The sequence below is a fragment of the Arachis hypogaea genome, chromosome 20, assembly GCF_003086295.3.
Source record: "Arachis hypogaea cultivar Tifrunner chromosome 20, arahy.Tifrunner.gnm2.J5K5, whole genome shotgun sequence".
NCBI classification, from domain to species: Eukaryota; Viridiplantae; Streptophyta; class Magnoliopsida; order Fabales; family Fabaceae; genus Arachis; species Arachis hypogaea.
The window spans coordinates 83,189,703-83,207,645 of record NC_092055.1 but is presented as its reverse complement, the minus strand read 5'-3'; the positions used below and the strand labels follow the sequence as shown (position 1 = coordinate 83,207,645).

Below are 17,943 nucleotides of genomic sequence, written 5' to 3'. Positions count from 1 at the left end.
TATTTTTAGGGTAGTTTCATGCATTTCCTTAGGAAATAAGCTAGTTTTGGGTAGATATTCACTTACATCTTGATTCAAGCATACATTGTGCACTTTACATGATTTCATGAGGATTTTGCATGAATTTAAGGACAAATTGGATGTTGCATTTCCCATGACTTGGACTAGAACTTTGATGCACTTTATTGCTTGATTTCAGGACAAAGGAAGCAAAGAAGAACCACATTAGTGGCTACGTTAGTTACACTAACGTTAACACTAACGTGGAATGGGAGTAACTTGCAAAGTTAATGAGAAAAGAAATTGCCAATAACGCTCTCGAAGCCATCATTGCCCACGTTAAGAGTCACGTTAACTAAGTTAACGTGAACTCTAACGTGGAAGAAAGGAAATGGAGCCAACGTTAGTGACACTTAACATTATCACTAACGTTGGACCAAGGTCATAAGTGGCCACGTTAGTTGCCACGTTAACTTAATTAACGTGGCCTCTAACGTTAAGAAGTAAAGGGGAAGCCAACGTTAGTGACATTCAACTTTGTCACTAACGTTGGCCAAGTCACAATAAGCCACGTTAACTTCCACGTTAACCTAGTTAACGTGAAAGCTAACGTGAGGAGACAAAGTGGTCGACAACGTTAGTGATACCAAACATTGTCACTAACATTGGAAGGAACCCACACAAGCCCCAATAAGCCACGTTAACTCCCACGTTAACTTAGTTAACGTGGAAGTTAACGTGAAGAAGGGAGGTGATCGCCAACATTAGTGACACCCAACATTGTCACTAACGTTGGAATTAACCCATGTAACATCCCTTCCAGCAAAATACCTTGCTTAAGTCAGGGTATTTCTACTAGAAAGAACGTTACGTGACCTTTTCTAATATTAACTACTTAATTACTAAGCCTTTGTATCGATTTCGTGTTTCAGTTTTAAGAAAATGCCAGAAAATTTTGTTTTTATTCATTAATGACATGTATCAAGGATAAACATTGAAAATAATAATAACAATCACATAAGTATAATTAATAGTAATTCTTATACATAAGAAGTCATATAAACCCAAATACAACACCTACCCCTCTGTTAAAATAAAACCTCAAAGGACAAGAGCGAAGGGATTCTACGAAAGCAGTTAAAACCATAAAGAAAACCTACTAATCGCTCGCAGCTTCAAATTGCGTCTTCAAACCTGTGTCACTGAAAGGGTGGAAAATTTCGGGGTGAAAACCAAACCACATGTTCTCAGTAGAGGTCGAGAATGCCATGAAAGTAAAGAATAAAGCGCAAATAGTTAATTTCATTTAGAGACATTGAAAAGAAAACTACTTTCATTCGCAGTATTCATCGCTCACCTTATATAAACTTCTTCTGAAAACCAATGGCTCAACTTTCAAAAATCTAAAACCTTCTTTAGAAGCATCAATTAATTATCCAAAATCCTAAACCCATATTTTACTTTATATGTGCCTTAAAAGTTTTCCTAGACTGTATGAATGACTAATTTGTTCCAAGCATAGGTTCATTAAGTCTATACTGAACCAGCTTAATCTTTCATACTTTACTAAACCCCAAACACAAACCAATCACGGCCTTAGGCTCAAGCAATTCAATCAACACCCAATTCACTACAACCCAGCCAATCAAATACAAACACAAGTAAAGAGATTCAAGCACAATCAAGAGCAATTACATCAAGTATAGCAATTAGCAGTTAAACAGAATTATCCACATAGGCAAACCAATTACAATATACACACCCAAACAATGTCACATAGATGCATATAATGAATGTCTAGTCCTAGTACAGGCCATGAGCTCATGTGTCGGTTGGCTGCCCGCAATCCCGACATTTATCCGGTCACGAGTAGTCCCGATTTTCCCAGATACGATTTTTCGTTCCTAAATAAATGCGCATATAATAATAGCCGCTCATTTGAGACAGCCTCTGCTTACTGCAGGAAACTATATATATATACTCTGCTCTGCTCTGGGGAAGCGGAAAATGGCTGTAGGTAACTTAGTTTCCCTACAGAAGCTCTGTGTTGCATTAAGCAACTAATATATATATATAAATATAGCTATGGGTTGCATCAAGCAACTAATATATATAAATATACAAATATCTCTTTACTCTGCTCTGGTTTCTCTTTTCTCTACATCTCTTTACTCTACTCTAGTTGTTCTGTTCTCTGTATCTCTTTACTTTTCTCTGAATACTCTTTCATCTGTATCTATATTACTCTTTTTCTCTTTATCTCTTTACTCTTTTGTAATTGTAAATATGCAAGCGGGACAAAACCCATGTCGTTGCTAGCACCTTTATAAACCAAATATATTTTCTCAAAAGAATCAGTAAAGTAATTATCGTTAAAAAAGTCTCAAGTATTCGTTTTGATTAAGCCCTTTTACTTTTATAAAAATTTGGACATAATCTCCTTTAAAAATAGGACTTAGCCACCCTTACGGGTTCCTTCTTTCTCAAAATTTCATCAGCCTCTTTCAGCAGTTGCCACAGCAATATATATTCTCAAAAATATTTGATAATAGTATAGAAAATCTATTTCTTAAATTCCATATCCAAAATAATTGTCAACACAACCTGGCAGCCTGATTTCCATTTTGTTTTTAAAATATCAAATGAATTCGGAATCACGCAAACTTTATATCCATGCGACCGTCTCGGATTAAGCTTTCTATTAAACTAAAAATCATAATTTTTCGCTGACTCTAGTATCGGAAATATAAGCAAAACCGTGACTGCTCTGCAGTATTTTAAAACCAGAAGACAGCAGCAGCATACAACATTTGAAATTTCATATAAAATCCAAATTAAATCCAACTACCTTCAAAATTAATGTGGTTAAATATAACTCATCCAAATTTCTTTCTCAATTGGTTACAGGGTCATACCATGTTTAATGAAGGAGTTACGTAGCTTGGAAGTTAGATAATTTTCTGCAGAATTCTGTTTTACAAATCATTGAACACAACCTCTTCCAAGTCTCATAACTCACTTATTAAAACATGAAAAACCATGAAATTTGAATCATATATACTATACATACTCAACTTTCACCTCCAATTAGTTGCATCTCAATATCATTCCAGAATTAAAAATTATAAAGCCTCAAAGTTACTGACTTAGAAAACAAAGCCTAACTTTTACTAAATAAAACATCTTTCTTTGAAAATCCAAATCTTTAAAACCACAACTCTAACAATTCTAAATTTTTATGAAATTAAAGTAATAAGACCAAAGTTTCATTTAAAATTGGTTCCATTTCAAAATTCCAACTGCAGAATTTCCAATAGAGGAATCAAGTTGCTGCTGTGATAAACGTTCTGCAGAAAAACCAGATTTGACATCCCCAATTCAAAAATTCACCATAATTCATAAACTTAATAAAAAAGTCTCAAATTTACCAGTTCAACTCCCTATATTCTCAATCTTAATCCAGATTTAGTCCCACGCAAATCCGATCATCATAGAATTATAGATTTTCAAGTTTTCTAATTTCATTTAAAATAGTGCAGAAAATCAGATTCACGATTTAACTTTGAAAAATCATAACTAATGTTCCAGTTAATATGAAACCTTCGAAATTAAATCTCAATAATCACACTTAATATAATTTAGTTAACATTTAAATTCTCATCATTTCAGTCACTATAGAGCCACTGATTCACTTTCAAAGTTACCGTTTAATTTCAAGAGAACCTGATTTTCAGTAAACCATTTTGTATTCAAAATCCAACCCTTCAATACCCTTCAAAACCAATTCCAAATCAACCACCAACCAAGCTCATTAACATTACAATATACCAAATAATAGCTCAACAGCAACAAATCCAACATAACCCATTAAAATTCAGTAATTCTCAATAATAAGTCATCAAACTATTCCCAATCTACATAATCAATCAATATCACCAATAAACAATTCCAAATCACAATCTCAACCATTCCAATCACAAATTCAGCCACAATTCAATATTCACATAATCAATCAATTACTCACATCTATTAAATCTATTTGCAGTTATTCAATAAACCTTGTAGGCATTCTTAAATTGAAATCGTTTTAAACCCCCTACCTCGATGTCGCAATTGCAGAATTTGAACACAACTGCCCCCGTTTCGTTTCTAATTTACAGCAGTGACAACAATCCTAATGCAATCAAGGACACCACTGGAACAGCAACAGCTTTAATTTCGCGGCAATCATGATGGTTGCAGCAGGACAAGAATTTGAATCTAATGTAGTCAAGGGCATAAACAGCCCTGGGAATTGACGACAAAGTAAAAACTAAAATTGAATTAAAACAAGAATATAACAACTATACCAGTGCCAAAACAGAGCGTGCAAATGGACAAGTCCCAAAGAAAAGATTAGACCAGTACCAAGGTAATAGAATCAGAACCAGCAACAGCCCGGCGTTGGCTTCTGGCAGCGGCAACACCCTCGCCAGTGGCTCCAATTGGGACAAACTCCAGGAAACATCATATAACCAAGGACATCAGAGGTAGATACAGGGTATTTACAGAGCAATAAAGGTTCAGAGATGGTGGTTCTCATGGCTAGGGTTTAACTGACTCACCATTAATCATGGCGGCAACCAGAAATTCCGGCAGCGGCAGCGGCAGAGGAATGGTCCCTCCTCGGTGCGTCACTCTCTCACACACGTCTCGTCCTCTTCCTCTGTGACAGCATCAACGAAACCTCTTCTCCCATGTTCGTTTTCCCCGCTGCGGTGGTAGCGGCTTCCACTAACAGCAGCGCCGGCGATGGAACTTCCCTCCAACACGCGGTGCTTCTCTACTTCGATCACCCTCTCCTCTATGACGGCTAGGGTTTGGTGGTGTGGCGGTCAGACAGCGGCGACGGTGGCTGTGTTCATCACCGGCAACGCCTCTTCCTTCCCTTCCCCTCACCTCTCCTTCTCATCCTCTGGCTCACTTTGGTTCGGACTCTCCCTCTCCGTCACTCCCACTCTAATTTTTGCCTTCCCCTTTTATTTTGCTATCAACATATATATGATATACGTTCTTTTGAAGATAAATTGTGAGAGTGAATAAATGTGGGGTTATAAGGAGGAGATGAGTATACCAGTGCGTGTGTGAGTTTAGTTGGTTAGGGCGTACACGTATTAGATACTAACAGTACGTATAAAATAAGAAATATAAGACTAGGAAAAATATATACGAGTAATTTAACAATTTTATAAAACATTTATGATAGGATAACAATTTAGAATTTAAATATAATGCTATAAAGATTACTTTTAAAACGCATAAGATTTTATCTATCAATCTATTAACGAGCTCAAATAATTATTTTTAATCTAAATCATGAAGTAAATATACTAATTACATTTTTATAAAATGTAGTTTAAACTCAAAACTAATTATTCAAATTAAATAATATAACTTTTTATTATTTTTCTATCACCGAAACTTTAATTTCAATTTACAAAATATCTAATTATAATAAAATTACTTAAACTTAAAGTATTTATAAAAATCCATTTAATCATTCCTAATAAATTAATCTCTAGGAGCTAAAACTAATAAAATAAACCATAATTTATCCATAATAGAAATTATTTAAATTAAATTATACAATTTTCAAAATATATAAAATAACCAACTATAAAAATTTACACAAGAATATTAATTGAATTAACTCCTAATATTAGTAAACTAATTTAATTACTCTCAATTGATTAATTTATAAAATAAGATATCAAATCAATAAAATAAATCGTAACCTTTTCAGAATAAAAGTTACATAAATTAAATTATACAATTCTTTCTTATTTTTCAATTACTAAAATTATACAAAATATTCTATTATAATAAGATTACTTAAAAATATTAATTGATTTCAAAATAAAACTATCTCTGAATCTATTTAATTATTTCTAACAAAATAATTTCTAAAATTATAATGTTTAAACTTAACAAGATAAAATCACAATTTATTTATATTTAGATTTTCAAAAATGCAGGATGTTACATTCTATCCAACTTACAAAAATTTTCGCCCTCGAAAATTGATATAAGATGGAGAAAAAATTCATATTCACATCCCCTTTCAAATATTTTAAAGATACCAAGAAAATTATATCACAAACATAGAAGAAAATATATTAGGTGATGCAAAAGTTAATAAAAATAACTTGACACAAACCAAATTTCAAAATTTAAAATTAAATAGGCACAATGTTCGTTCAAAACTCTTAACAAAGCATGATCACTTCCTCTCCTCGCCTCAAAATTAAACTCCTTATAACTTCGCATACTGACCAGATTCACTTTCCACATGCACAAATCGCGTCCCTAAGAACTAGCGCGTATAAGGAATACGAAACATGAGAAGAGAAAGATAAACGGCACAAAAGATTTATGCGAGAAATTAGAAGAATACTCAAGTTTGCAATTGCACAAGATGGTATTTCGCAAGGTTCTGAAGGAATACATGAGATTACCAAACAAGAAGAATATATATAAGCAACGAAATGTAGCATAAAGGGAGTTAATTCGAAGCTTAGGAAGGAATTTTGAATCAAACAATTTCAATATAAGCATCATTAGGGAAAATAGTACAATGATTTTGAACAACTTCAATTTGAAATAGAGGGAATTAGTTTATTTTTTTTTTTAAAAGAAAATATTTAAATCCAACATTTTTCAAAAGTACTAAATTATGTATAAACAATATGTTATACCGATTTAATTTCAAACCAAAACAAATCAGGGGAGGTTTGTAAATTAAAGCTTGTTTGGCGCTAAGGACAAAATATTTTCTTTAAAAATCTTGGAGGATACTTAAGTACATAATTAGGTAAGAATAGCCATAAAATTATGAAAAAGTTGGAAGAAAATCAGCTTCTATTCAAAGAATAAATTCAAAAATAAAATTTTCTATAAATCAATAAAAGATAAGTGGTATATCACAGATAAACAAGATTAAACTACATAAAGAAGCTTCAGAGTTTATGTAAGAAAGTCTAGGCTGAATTAAAAACAATCCCATCAAAATTTAAGTAAGGGTTGTGGATATAGTCAAGTAAGAAAAGATTTAAATTGAAATTTTTCTCGAAGAGAATCTGAATCAAGTACTCAAGAAGGAAATTACAAGAAATGGTATGTTGCACCGAGATAAATCAGAGTTCAGAGCAAGGAGCATAGAGTTCGCAAGGTAAGGATAAATGTTCCAAAAGATTCAAACAACAACCAGATACAGAGGCAAGCAAGGACGTGCACGAATGATAATACAAGGTTAGTCAGAAAGAGATCAAAAATTAGAAATTCCATTACAATTAGTAGAGAAAGAGATAACGCTAAGCACGAATAAAGAGCATACGTCGAAACGGAACTAGTCTCTAGAACTTAGTTTCTAACGTTTCCCCAAAACCTCGTAATTCGCGTTAACCTATCACTTCTATTTCGTCTAAGATAACCTATTAGTGTTCCCATATACATAAATCATTAGTATTAAGTTGGCCAAACTTGATACCATGAGGTATGCAATGGTAAACTAATAGCGTTAATCATCAGACAGTCATGCATATCAAACAAAAACTCTCGTCACCAAGACAAGTCTTAAGGCATGATAGACACTCAGAGTATGCAATGAAGCATAGTCAGTCCATTCCCAAGGCTCTACAGGAAAGACTGCTCTGATACCATATTGTAACATCCTTTCCAGCAAAATACCTTGCTTAAGTCAGGGTATTTCTACTAGAAAGAACGTTACGTGACCTTTTCTAATATTAACTACTTAATTACTGAGCCTTTGTATCGATTTCGTGTTTCAGTTTTAAGAAAATGCCAGAAAATTTTTTTATTCATTAATGACATGTATCAAGGATAAACATTGCAAATAATAATAACAATCACATAAGTATTATTAATAGTAATTCTTATACATAAGAAGTCATATAAACCCAAATACAACACCTACCCCTCTGTTAAAATAAAACCTCAAAGGACAAGAGCGAGGGGATTCTATGAAAGCAATTAAAACCATAAAGAAAACCTATTAATCGCTCGCAGCTTCAAATTGCATCTTCAAACCTGTGTCACTGAAAGGGTGGAAAATTTCGGGGTGAGAACCAAACCACATGTTCTCAGTAGAGGTCGAGAATACCGTGAAAGTAAAGAATAAAGCGCAAATAGTTAATTTCATTTAGAGACATTGAAAAGAAAACTACTTTCATTCGCAGTATTCATCGCTCACCTTATATAAACTTCTTCTGAAAACCAATGGCTCAACTTTCAAAAATCTAAAACCTTCTTTAGAAGCCTAAAATAATTATCCAAAATCCTAAACCCATATTTTACTTTATATGTGCCTTAAAAGTTTTCCTAGACTGTATGAATGACTAATTTGTTACAAGCATAGGTTTATTAAGTCTATACTGAACCAGCTTAAACTTTCATACTTTACGAAACCTCAACCACAAACCAATCACGGCCTTAGGCTCAAGCAACTCAATCAACACCCAATTCACTACAACCCAGCCAATCAGATACAAACACAAGTAAAGAGATTCAAGCACAATCAAGAGCAATTACATCAAGTATAGCAATTAGCAGTTAAACAGAATTATTCACATAAGCAAACCAATTACAATATACACACCCAAACAATGTCACATAGATGCATATGATGAATGTCTAGTCCTAGTACCGGCCATGAGCTCATGTGTCGGTTGGCTGCCCGCAATCCCGACATTTATCCGGTCACGAGTAGTCCCGATTTTCCCAGATACGATTTTCCGTTCCTAAATAAATGCGCATATAATAATAGCCGCTCATTTGAGACAGCCTCTGCTTACTGCAGGAAAATATATATATACTCTGCTCTGCTCTGGGGAAGTGGAAAATGGCTGTAGGTAACTTAGTTTCCCTACAGAAGCTCTGTGTTGCATTAAGCAACTAATATATATATATAAATATAGCTATGGGTTGCATCAAGCAACTAATATATATAAATATACAAATATCTCTTTACTCTGCTCTGGTTTCTCTTTTCTATGCATCTCTTTACTCTACTCTAGTTGTTCTGTTCTCTGTATCTCTTTACTTTTCTCTGAATACTCTTTCATCTGTATCTATATTACTCTTTTTCTCTTTATCTCTTTACTCTTTTGTAATTGTAAATATGCAAGCGGGACAAAACCCCTGTCCTTACTAGCACCTTTATAAACCAAATATATTTTCTCAAAAGAATCAGTAAAGTTATTATCGTTAAACAAGTCTCAAGTATTTATTTTGATTAAGCCCTTTTACTTTGATAAAAATTTGGACATAATCTCCTTTAAAAATAGGACTTAGCCACCCTTACGGGTTCCTTCTTTCTCAAAATTTCATCAGCCTCTTTCAGCAGTTGCCACAGCAATATATATTCTCAAAAACATTTGATAATAGTATAGAAAATCTATTTCTTAAATTCCATATCCAAAATAATTGTCAACACAACCTGGCAGCCTAATTTCTATTTTGTTTTTAAAATATCAAATGAATTCGGAATCACGCAAACTTTATATCCATGCGACCGTCTCGGATTAAGATTTCTATTAAACTAAAAATCACAATTTTTCGCTGACTCTAACTTCGGAATATAAGCAAAACCGTGACTGCTCTGCAGTATTTTAAAACCAGAAGACAGCAGCAGCATACAAAATTTAAAATTTCATATAAAATCCAAATTAAATCAAACTACCTTCAAAATTAATGTGGTTAAACATAACTCATCCAAATTTCTTTCTCAATTGGTTCCAGGGTCATACCATTTTTAATGAAGGAGTTACGTAGCTTGGAAGTTAGATAATTTTCTGCAGAATTCTGTTTTACAAATCATTGAACACAACCTCTTCCATGTCCCATAACTCACTTATTAAAACATGAAAAACCATAAAAATTGAATCATATATACTATACATACTCAACTTTCACCTCAAATTGGTTGCATCGCAATATCATTCCAGAATTAAAAATTATAAAGCCTCAAAGTTACTGACTTAGAAAACAAAGCCTGACTTTTACTGCATAAAACATCTTTCTTTGAAAATCCAAATATTTAAAACCACAACTCTAACAATTCTAAATTTTTATGAAATTAAAGTAATAAGACAAAGTTTCATTTAAAATTGGTTCCATTTCAAAATTCCAACTGCAGAATTTCCAATAGTAGAATCAAGTTGCTGCTGTGTTAAACGTTCTGCAGAAAAACCAGATTTGACATCCCCAATTCAAAAATTCACCATAATTCATAAACTTAATGAAAAAGTCTTAAATTTACCAGTTCAACTCCCTATATTCTCAATATTAATCCAGACTTAGTCCCACGCAAATCCGATCATCATAGAATTAGTTGTAGATTTTCAAGTTTTCTAATTTCATTTAAAATAGTGCAGAAAATCAGATTCACGATTTAACTTTGAAAAATCATAACTAATGTTCCAGTTAATATGAAACCTTCAAAATTAAATCTCAACAATCACACTTAATATAATTTACTTAACATTTAAATTCTCATCATTTCAGTCACTATAGAGCCATTGATTCACTTTCAAAGTTACCGTTTAATTTCAAGAAAACCTGATTTTCAGTAAACCATTTTGTATTCAAAACCCAACCCTTTAATACCCTTCAAAACCAATTCCAAATCAACCACCAACCAAGCTCATTAACATTACAATATATCAAATAATAGCTCAACAGCAACAAATCCAACATAACCCATTAAAATTCAGTAATTCTCAACAATAAGTCATCAAACTATTCCCAATCTACATAATCAATCAATATCACCAATCAACAATTTCAAATCACAATCTCAACCATTCCAATCACAATTTCAGCCACAATTCAATATTCACATAATCAATCAATTACTCACATCTATTAAATCTATTTGCAGTTATTCAATAAACCTTGTAGGCATTCTTAAATTCAAACCGTTTTAAACCCCCTACCTTGATGTCGCAATTGCAGAATTTGAACACAACTGCCCCCGTTTCGTTTCTAATTTACAGCAGTGACAACAATCCTAATGCAATCAAGGACACCACTGGAACAGCAACAACTTTAATTTCGCGGCAATGATGATGGTTGCAGCAGGACAAGAATTTGAATCTAATGTAGTCAAGGGCATAAACAGCCCTGGGAATTGACGACAAAGTAAAAACTAAAATTGAATTAAAACAAGAATATAACAACTATACCAGTGCCAAAACAGAGCGTGCAAATGGACAAGTCCCAAAGAAAAGATTAGACCAGTACCAAGGTAATAGAATCAGAACCAGCAACAGCCCGGCGTTGGCTTCCGGCAGCGGCAACACCTTCGCCAGTGGGTCCAATTGGGACAAACTCCAGCAAACATCATATAACTAAGGACATCAGAGGCAGATACAGGGTATTTACAGAGCAATAAAGGTTCAGAGATGGTGGTTCTCATGGCTAGGGTTTAACTGACTCACCATTAATCATGGCGGCAACCAGAAATTCCGGCAGCGGCAGCGGCAGAGGAATGGTCCCTCCTCGGTGCGTCACTCTCTCACACACGTCTCGTCCTCTTCCTCTGTCACAGCATCAACGAAACCTCTTCTCCCATGTTCGTTTTCCCCGCTGCGGTGGTAGCGGCTTCCACTAACAGCAGCGCCGGCGATGGAACTTCCCTCCTTCACGCGGTGCTTCTCTACTTCGATCACCCTCTCCTCTATGACGGCTAGGGTTTGGTGGTGTGGCGGTCAGACAGCGGCGACGGTGGCTGTGTTCATCACCGGCAACGCCTCTTCCTTCCCTTCCCCTCTCCTCTCCTTCTCATCCTCTGGCTCCCTTTGGTTCGGACTCTCCCTCTCTGTCTCTCCCACTCTAATTTTTGCTTTCCTCTTTTATTTTGCTATCAACATATATATGATATACGTTCTTTTGAAGATAAATTGTGAGAGTGGATAAACGTGGGGTTATAAGGAGGAGATAAGTATACCGGTGCGTGTGTGCGTTTAATTGGTTAGGGAGTACACGTATTAGATACTAACAGTACGTATAAAATAAGAAATATAAGACTAGGAAAAATATATACGAGTAATTTAACAATTTTACAAAACATTTATGATAGGATAACAATTTAGAATTTAAATATAATGCTATAAAGATTACTTTTAAAATGCATAAGATTTTATCTATCAATCTATTAACGAGCTCAAATAATTATTTTTAATCTAAATCATAAAGTAAATATAATAATTACATTTTTATAAAATGTAGTTTAAACTCAAAACTAATTATTCAAATTAAATAATATAACTTTTTATTATTTTTCTATCACTGAAACTTTAATTTCAATTTACAAAATATCTAATTATAATAAAATTACTTAAACTTAAAGTATTTATAAAAATCTATTTAATCATTCCTAATAAATTAATCTCTAGGAGCTCAAACTAATAAAATAAACCATAATTTATCCATAATAAAAATTATTTAAATTAAATTATACAATTTTCAAAATATATAAAATAACCAACTATAAAAATTTACACAAGAATATTAATTGAATTAACTCCAAATATTAGTAAACTAATTTAATTACTCTCAATTGATTAATTTATAAAATAAGATATCAAATCAATAAAATAAATCGTAACCTTTTCAGAATAAAAGTCACTTAAATTAAATTATACAATTCTTTCTTATTTTTCAATTACTAAAATTATACAAAATATTCTATTATAATAAGATTACTTAAAAATATTAATTGATTTCAAAATAAAACTATCTCCGAATCTATTTAATTATTTCTAACAAAATAATTTCTAAAATTAAAAAGTTTAAACTTAATAAGATAAAATCACAATTTATTTATATTTAGATTTTCAAAAATGCGGGATGTTACAGCCTACATAAGCCACTATGAGCCACGTTAACTCCCACGTTAACTTAGTTAACGTGGAAGCTAACGTGGATAAGGGAATGATGAGCCAACGTTAGTGACACTCAACTTTTTCACTAACGTTGGAGATGGCTAGTGGTGCACAAATTGTGAATCACACTTTTCACAACCCGTACCACTAACCAGCAAGTGCACTGGGTCGTCCAAGTAATACCTTACGTGAGTAAGGGTCGAATCCCACAGAGATTGTTGGTTTGAAGCAATCTATGGTTATCTTGCAATTCTTAGTCAGGAAGTCAATTTTATTTATCAGTTGAATTTTGAATAAACAAGAGAGTATGGATTAAAGGTTACTTGTTATGCAGTAATGGAGAATATGTTGGAGTTTTGGAGATGCTTTGTCTTCTGAATCTCTGCTTTCCTCTGTCTTTTGATTCACGCATGCATGTCCTCCTATGGCAAGCTATGTGTAGGTGGATCACCGTTGTCAATGGCTACCATCCATCCTTCCAGTGAAAAGGGTCCAGGTGCGCTGTCACCGCACGGCTAATCATCTGCAGGTTCTCAGTCATACCGGAATAGGATTTACTATCCTTTTGCGTCTGTCACTACGCCCAGCACTCGCGAGTTTGAAGCTCATCACAGTCATCCAATCCCAGAATCCTACTCGGAATACCACAGACAAGGTTTAGACCTTCCGGATTCTCATGAATACCGCCATCAATCTAGCTTATACCACGGAGATTCTGATTAAGGAATCTAAGAGATATTCATTCAATCTGATGTAGAACGGAGGTGATTGTCAAACACACGTTCATGGATTGAGGAAGGTGATGAGTGTCACTGATCATCACCTTCTCCATAGTTAGGCGCTGATGAGCGGATATTTTATACGCTTTTTGGGGATAATTTCATATAGTTTTGAGTATGTTTTAGTTAGTTTTTAGTCTATTTCTAGCAGTTTTTAGGAAAAATTCATATTTCTGGACTTTACTATGAGTTGTGTGTTTTTCTGTAATTTCAGGTATTTTTCTGGCTGAAATTGAAGGAGCTGAGCAAAAATCTGATTCAGGCTGAAAAAGGACTGCTGATGCTGTTGGATTCTGACCTCCCTGCACTCAAAGTGGATTTTCTGGAGCTACAGAACTCGAAATGGCGTGCTTCCAATTGCGTTGGAAAGTAGACATCCAGGGCTTTCCAGAAATATATAATAGTCCATACTTTGCACAAGAATAGACGACGTAAACTGGCGTTCAACGCCAGTCCTCTGCCCAATTCTGGCGTCCAGCGCCAGAAAAGGATCAAAAACTGGTGTTGAACGCCCAAACTGGCACAAAAACTGGCGTTCAACTCCACAAATGGCCTCTGCACGTGGATTGCTTAAAGTCTCAGCCCCAGCACACACCAAGTGGGCCCCAGCACACCAAGTGGGCCCCAGAAGTGGATCTCTGCATCATCCATCATAGTCCACTCATATTTTGTAACCCTAGGCTACTAGTTTAGTATTTAAACAACTTTTAGAGACTTATTTTGTATCTCATGATATTTCAGATCTAAACTTTGTATTCTCTGACGGCATGAGTCTCTAAACCCCATTGTTGGGGGTGAGGAGCTCTGCTGTGTCTCGATGAATTAATGCAAGTATTTCTGTTTTCCATTCAATTACGCTTGTTCCTATCTAAGATGTTCATTCGCGCTTAACTGTGATGAAGGTGATGATCTGTGACATTCATCACCTTCCTCAACCCATGAACGTGTGCCTGACAACCACCTCCGTTCTATATCCGATTGAATGAGTGTCTCTTAGATTCCTTAATCAGAATCTCCGTGGTATAAGCTAGAACTGATGGCGGCATTCATGAGAATCCGGAAAGTCTAAACCTTGTCTGTGGTATTCCGAGTAGGATTCAAGGATTGAATGACTGTGACGAGCTTCAAACTCCTGAAGGCTGGGCATTAGTGACAGACGCAAAAGGATAGTAAATCCTATTCCAACCAGATCGAGAACCAACCGGTGATTAGCCGTGCTGTGACAGAGCGCGTGAGCGTAGTTTTCACTGGAAGGATGGAAGGTAGCCATTGACAACAGTGATCCACCAACACACAGCTTGCCATAGGACGACGTGCGTGCGTGAATCAGAAGACAGAGGAAAGCAGAGATTCAGAGGACAAAGCATCTCCAAAACTCCAACATATTCTCCATTACTGCACAACAAGTAACTTTTAATTTATGCTCTACTGGTTATTCACAATTCAACTGATAAACATAATTGACTTCCTGACTAAGATTTACAAAATAACCATAGATTGCTTCAAACCAACAATCTCCGTGGGATTCGACCCTTACTCACGTAAGGTATTACTTGGACGACCCAGTGCACTTGCTGGTTAGTGGTACGCGTTGTGAAAAGTGTGATTCACAATTCATGCACCAAGTTTTTGGCGCCGTTGCCGGGGATTGTTCGTGTTTGAACAACTGACGGATTATTTTGTTGCTTATATTAGGAAAAATCTTTCTTTTTTGGTTTAGAATCTTTTATTATTTATCCCTTGTTAAAATACTTTAAACTTATAGCTCAGTTATTTAGAACGTGGTGTTTATGTTCATGATAATTGGCTATCATATTTTTTTAAAAAAAAAAAAAACCTTTTTCAAAAATAATTTTTCTATTAAATCCTGTGCCAAACTTTAAGTTTGGTGTTTTCAAAAATAATCTTTCTTAAAATTTCATCCTAAGGTCCCATAACTCATTTGGCTAGAGCATTAATTTGATTGGGTTAGACTCTTTTATACTCTTTTCAAAACCTTCTTTTTCAAAAATATTTTTTTCTCTTAAATCTTGTGCCAAATGTTAAGTTTGGTGTTTTCTTGTTGATTCCCCTTTGATTTTCGAAAATTTTGGTTTGGTTTTCTAAAAATTTTAAGTTTGGTGTTCTTCCTTCATGTTCTTGTGTTCTTGTGAGTCTTCAAAGTGTTCTTGAGTTTTCCTTGTGTCTTGATCTTAAAATTTTTAAGTTTGGTGTTCCTTGGTGTTCTCCCTCCAAAATTTTCAAAAATAAGGAGCATTAGATCTAAAAATTTTAAATCTTGTACTATCTTATTGTTTTTCTCTCTCCTCACTAAATTCAAAAATATCTTTTCAAAATATCTTTTCTAACTTCCTATCTTTTCAAAATTAATTTCAACTAACTAACCAACTTTTTGTTTGTTTCTTAACTTTTTCAAAACTACCTAACTAACTCTCTCTCTCTCAAAATTTTTGAAAATATCTCCCCTCTTTTTCAAAAATTTTTTTTTTAACTAATTATTTTTAATTTTTTTTACGAAAAAAAAAATTTTAAAATTCAAATTCTTTTTAGTTATTTTATTTTATTTAAGTATTTACTTCTTATAAAATAAAATAAATAAAAAGATAAATCAGTCTAAGTTATATCCATATATCCATCATGGACATAAGTGGAGATGGACAGTCCAGGAGGACTTTGGGGTCATACTCTAACCCCTCTACTGCTTCATATGGGAGTAGCATATGCATACCCTCCATTGGAGTTAGTAGCTTTGAGTTGAATCCTCAGCTCATTATCATGGTGCAGCAAAGTTGCCAGTATTCCGGTCTTCCACAGGAAGAACCTACAGAGTTTCTGGCACAATTTTTACAAATTGCTGACACAGTACATGATAAGGAAATAGATCAGGATGTCTACAGACTATTACTATTTCCATTTGCTGTAAAAGATCAAGCCAAGAGGTGGTTAAATAACCAACCAAAGGCCAGCATAAGAACATGGAAACAGCTGACAGAAAAATTCCTGAATCAATATTTCCCTCCAAAAAGGATGACACAGCTAAGGCTGGACATCCAAGGCTTTAAACAAGGAGATAATGAATCTCTTTATGATGCCTGGGAGAGATACAGAGAGATGCTACGAAAATGCCCCTCTGAAATGTTTTCAGAGTGGGTTCAGTTAGACATCTTCTACTATGGGCTTGCAGAAGGAGCTCAGATGTCTTTAGATTACTCAGCTGGTGGATCTATCCATATGAGAAAGACCATCGAAGAGGCTCAAGAGCTCATTGATACAGTTGCCAGGAATCAGCATCTGTATCTAAGCAGCAACCCTTCCATGAATGAAGAGGTTAAAACAGTAACTGCTGAATTCAGTACTGTAAAACAAGCTGCTGAATTCAATCAGCAATTAGATTCTCTAACAAAGCAGCTAGCTGAATTCAAAGACAGGTTACAGGAGACAAGGATAGATAATATACATATGGAAGAACAGTTTAAGCAAATAGCAGAAGAATGCCAAGCAGTTCAATTAAGAAGTGGGAAAACATTAAATACCCCACCTCAAGGCATCAAAAATTCAAGAAATAAGCAACCCACCAAAGATTCCCCTGAGGACAGTAAGAGCCCAGGGAAAAATAATTCTGGCACTAAAACACCAGAAAATGGGTGGAAGGCTGGCGCTGAACGCCCAAACCATGCCCAAAACTGGCGTTCAGCGCCAGAAACAAGGCAGGATTGGCGTTCAACGCCAGAAATGGGCAAGAATCTGGCGTTGAACGCCCAACAGGGGCACATTTCTGGCGTTCAGGCGCCAGGAACAGACAGTGAGTTGGCGTCTAACGTCACTCCAGCTTCTAACTCTGGTACGCAATTGCCAGTGAGGGATCAGACACACATAAGTGCTGATCACAACCCCTCTAAAAAGGCTTCTTTAACCACTAAGGTTGAGGAATATAATGCCAAGATACCTTATCCTCAAAAACTCCGGAAAGAGGAGCAGGATAAGCAATTTGCTCGCTTTGCAGATTATCTAAGGACTCTTGAAATAAAGATTCCATTTGCAGAGGCACTTGAGCAAATACCTTCTTATGCCAAGTTCATGAAAGAGATCTTGAGTCATAAAAAGGAGTGGAGAGAAACAGAAAGAGTTCTCCTCACTGAAGAATGCAGTGCAGTCATTCTGAAAAGCTTTCCTGAAAAGCTTAAAGACCCTGGGAGTTTTCTGATACCATGCATATTAGAAGG

General features: G+C 34.8%; 2 long non-coding RNA genes across 3 annotated transcripts; both read right to left on the bottom strand.

The window, feature by feature from the left end:
* Window positions 1–994: 994 nt before the first annotated feature.
* LOC112786829 (uncharacterized) lies at window positions 995–5,068 on the bottom strand. Of its 2 annotated transcripts, none has more exons than XR_003194346.3 (4): window positions 4,605–5,068; window positions 4,408–4,494; window positions 4,101–4,287; window positions 995–1,202 (listed from the first exon to the last, which is right to left on the bottom strand). It is a non-coding gene; the product is annotated as an uncharacterized lncRNA (long non-coding RNA). The 2 variants fall into 2 exon arrangements; XR_011878382.1 differs by having other exon boundaries at window positions 4,101–4,312; window positions 4,605–5,001.
* A 2,817-nt stretch (window positions 5,069–7,885) lies between these two features.
* Window positions 7,886–11,965, bottom strand: LOC112786690 (uncharacterized). The gene is made up of 4 exons (XR_011878381.1): window positions 11,496–11,965; window positions 11,299–11,405; window positions 10,992–11,178; window positions 7,886–8,093 (listed from the first exon to the last, which is right to left on the bottom strand). It is a non-coding gene; the product is annotated as an uncharacterized lncRNA (long non-coding RNA).
* Window positions 11,966–17,943: the final 5,978 nt, after the last annotated feature.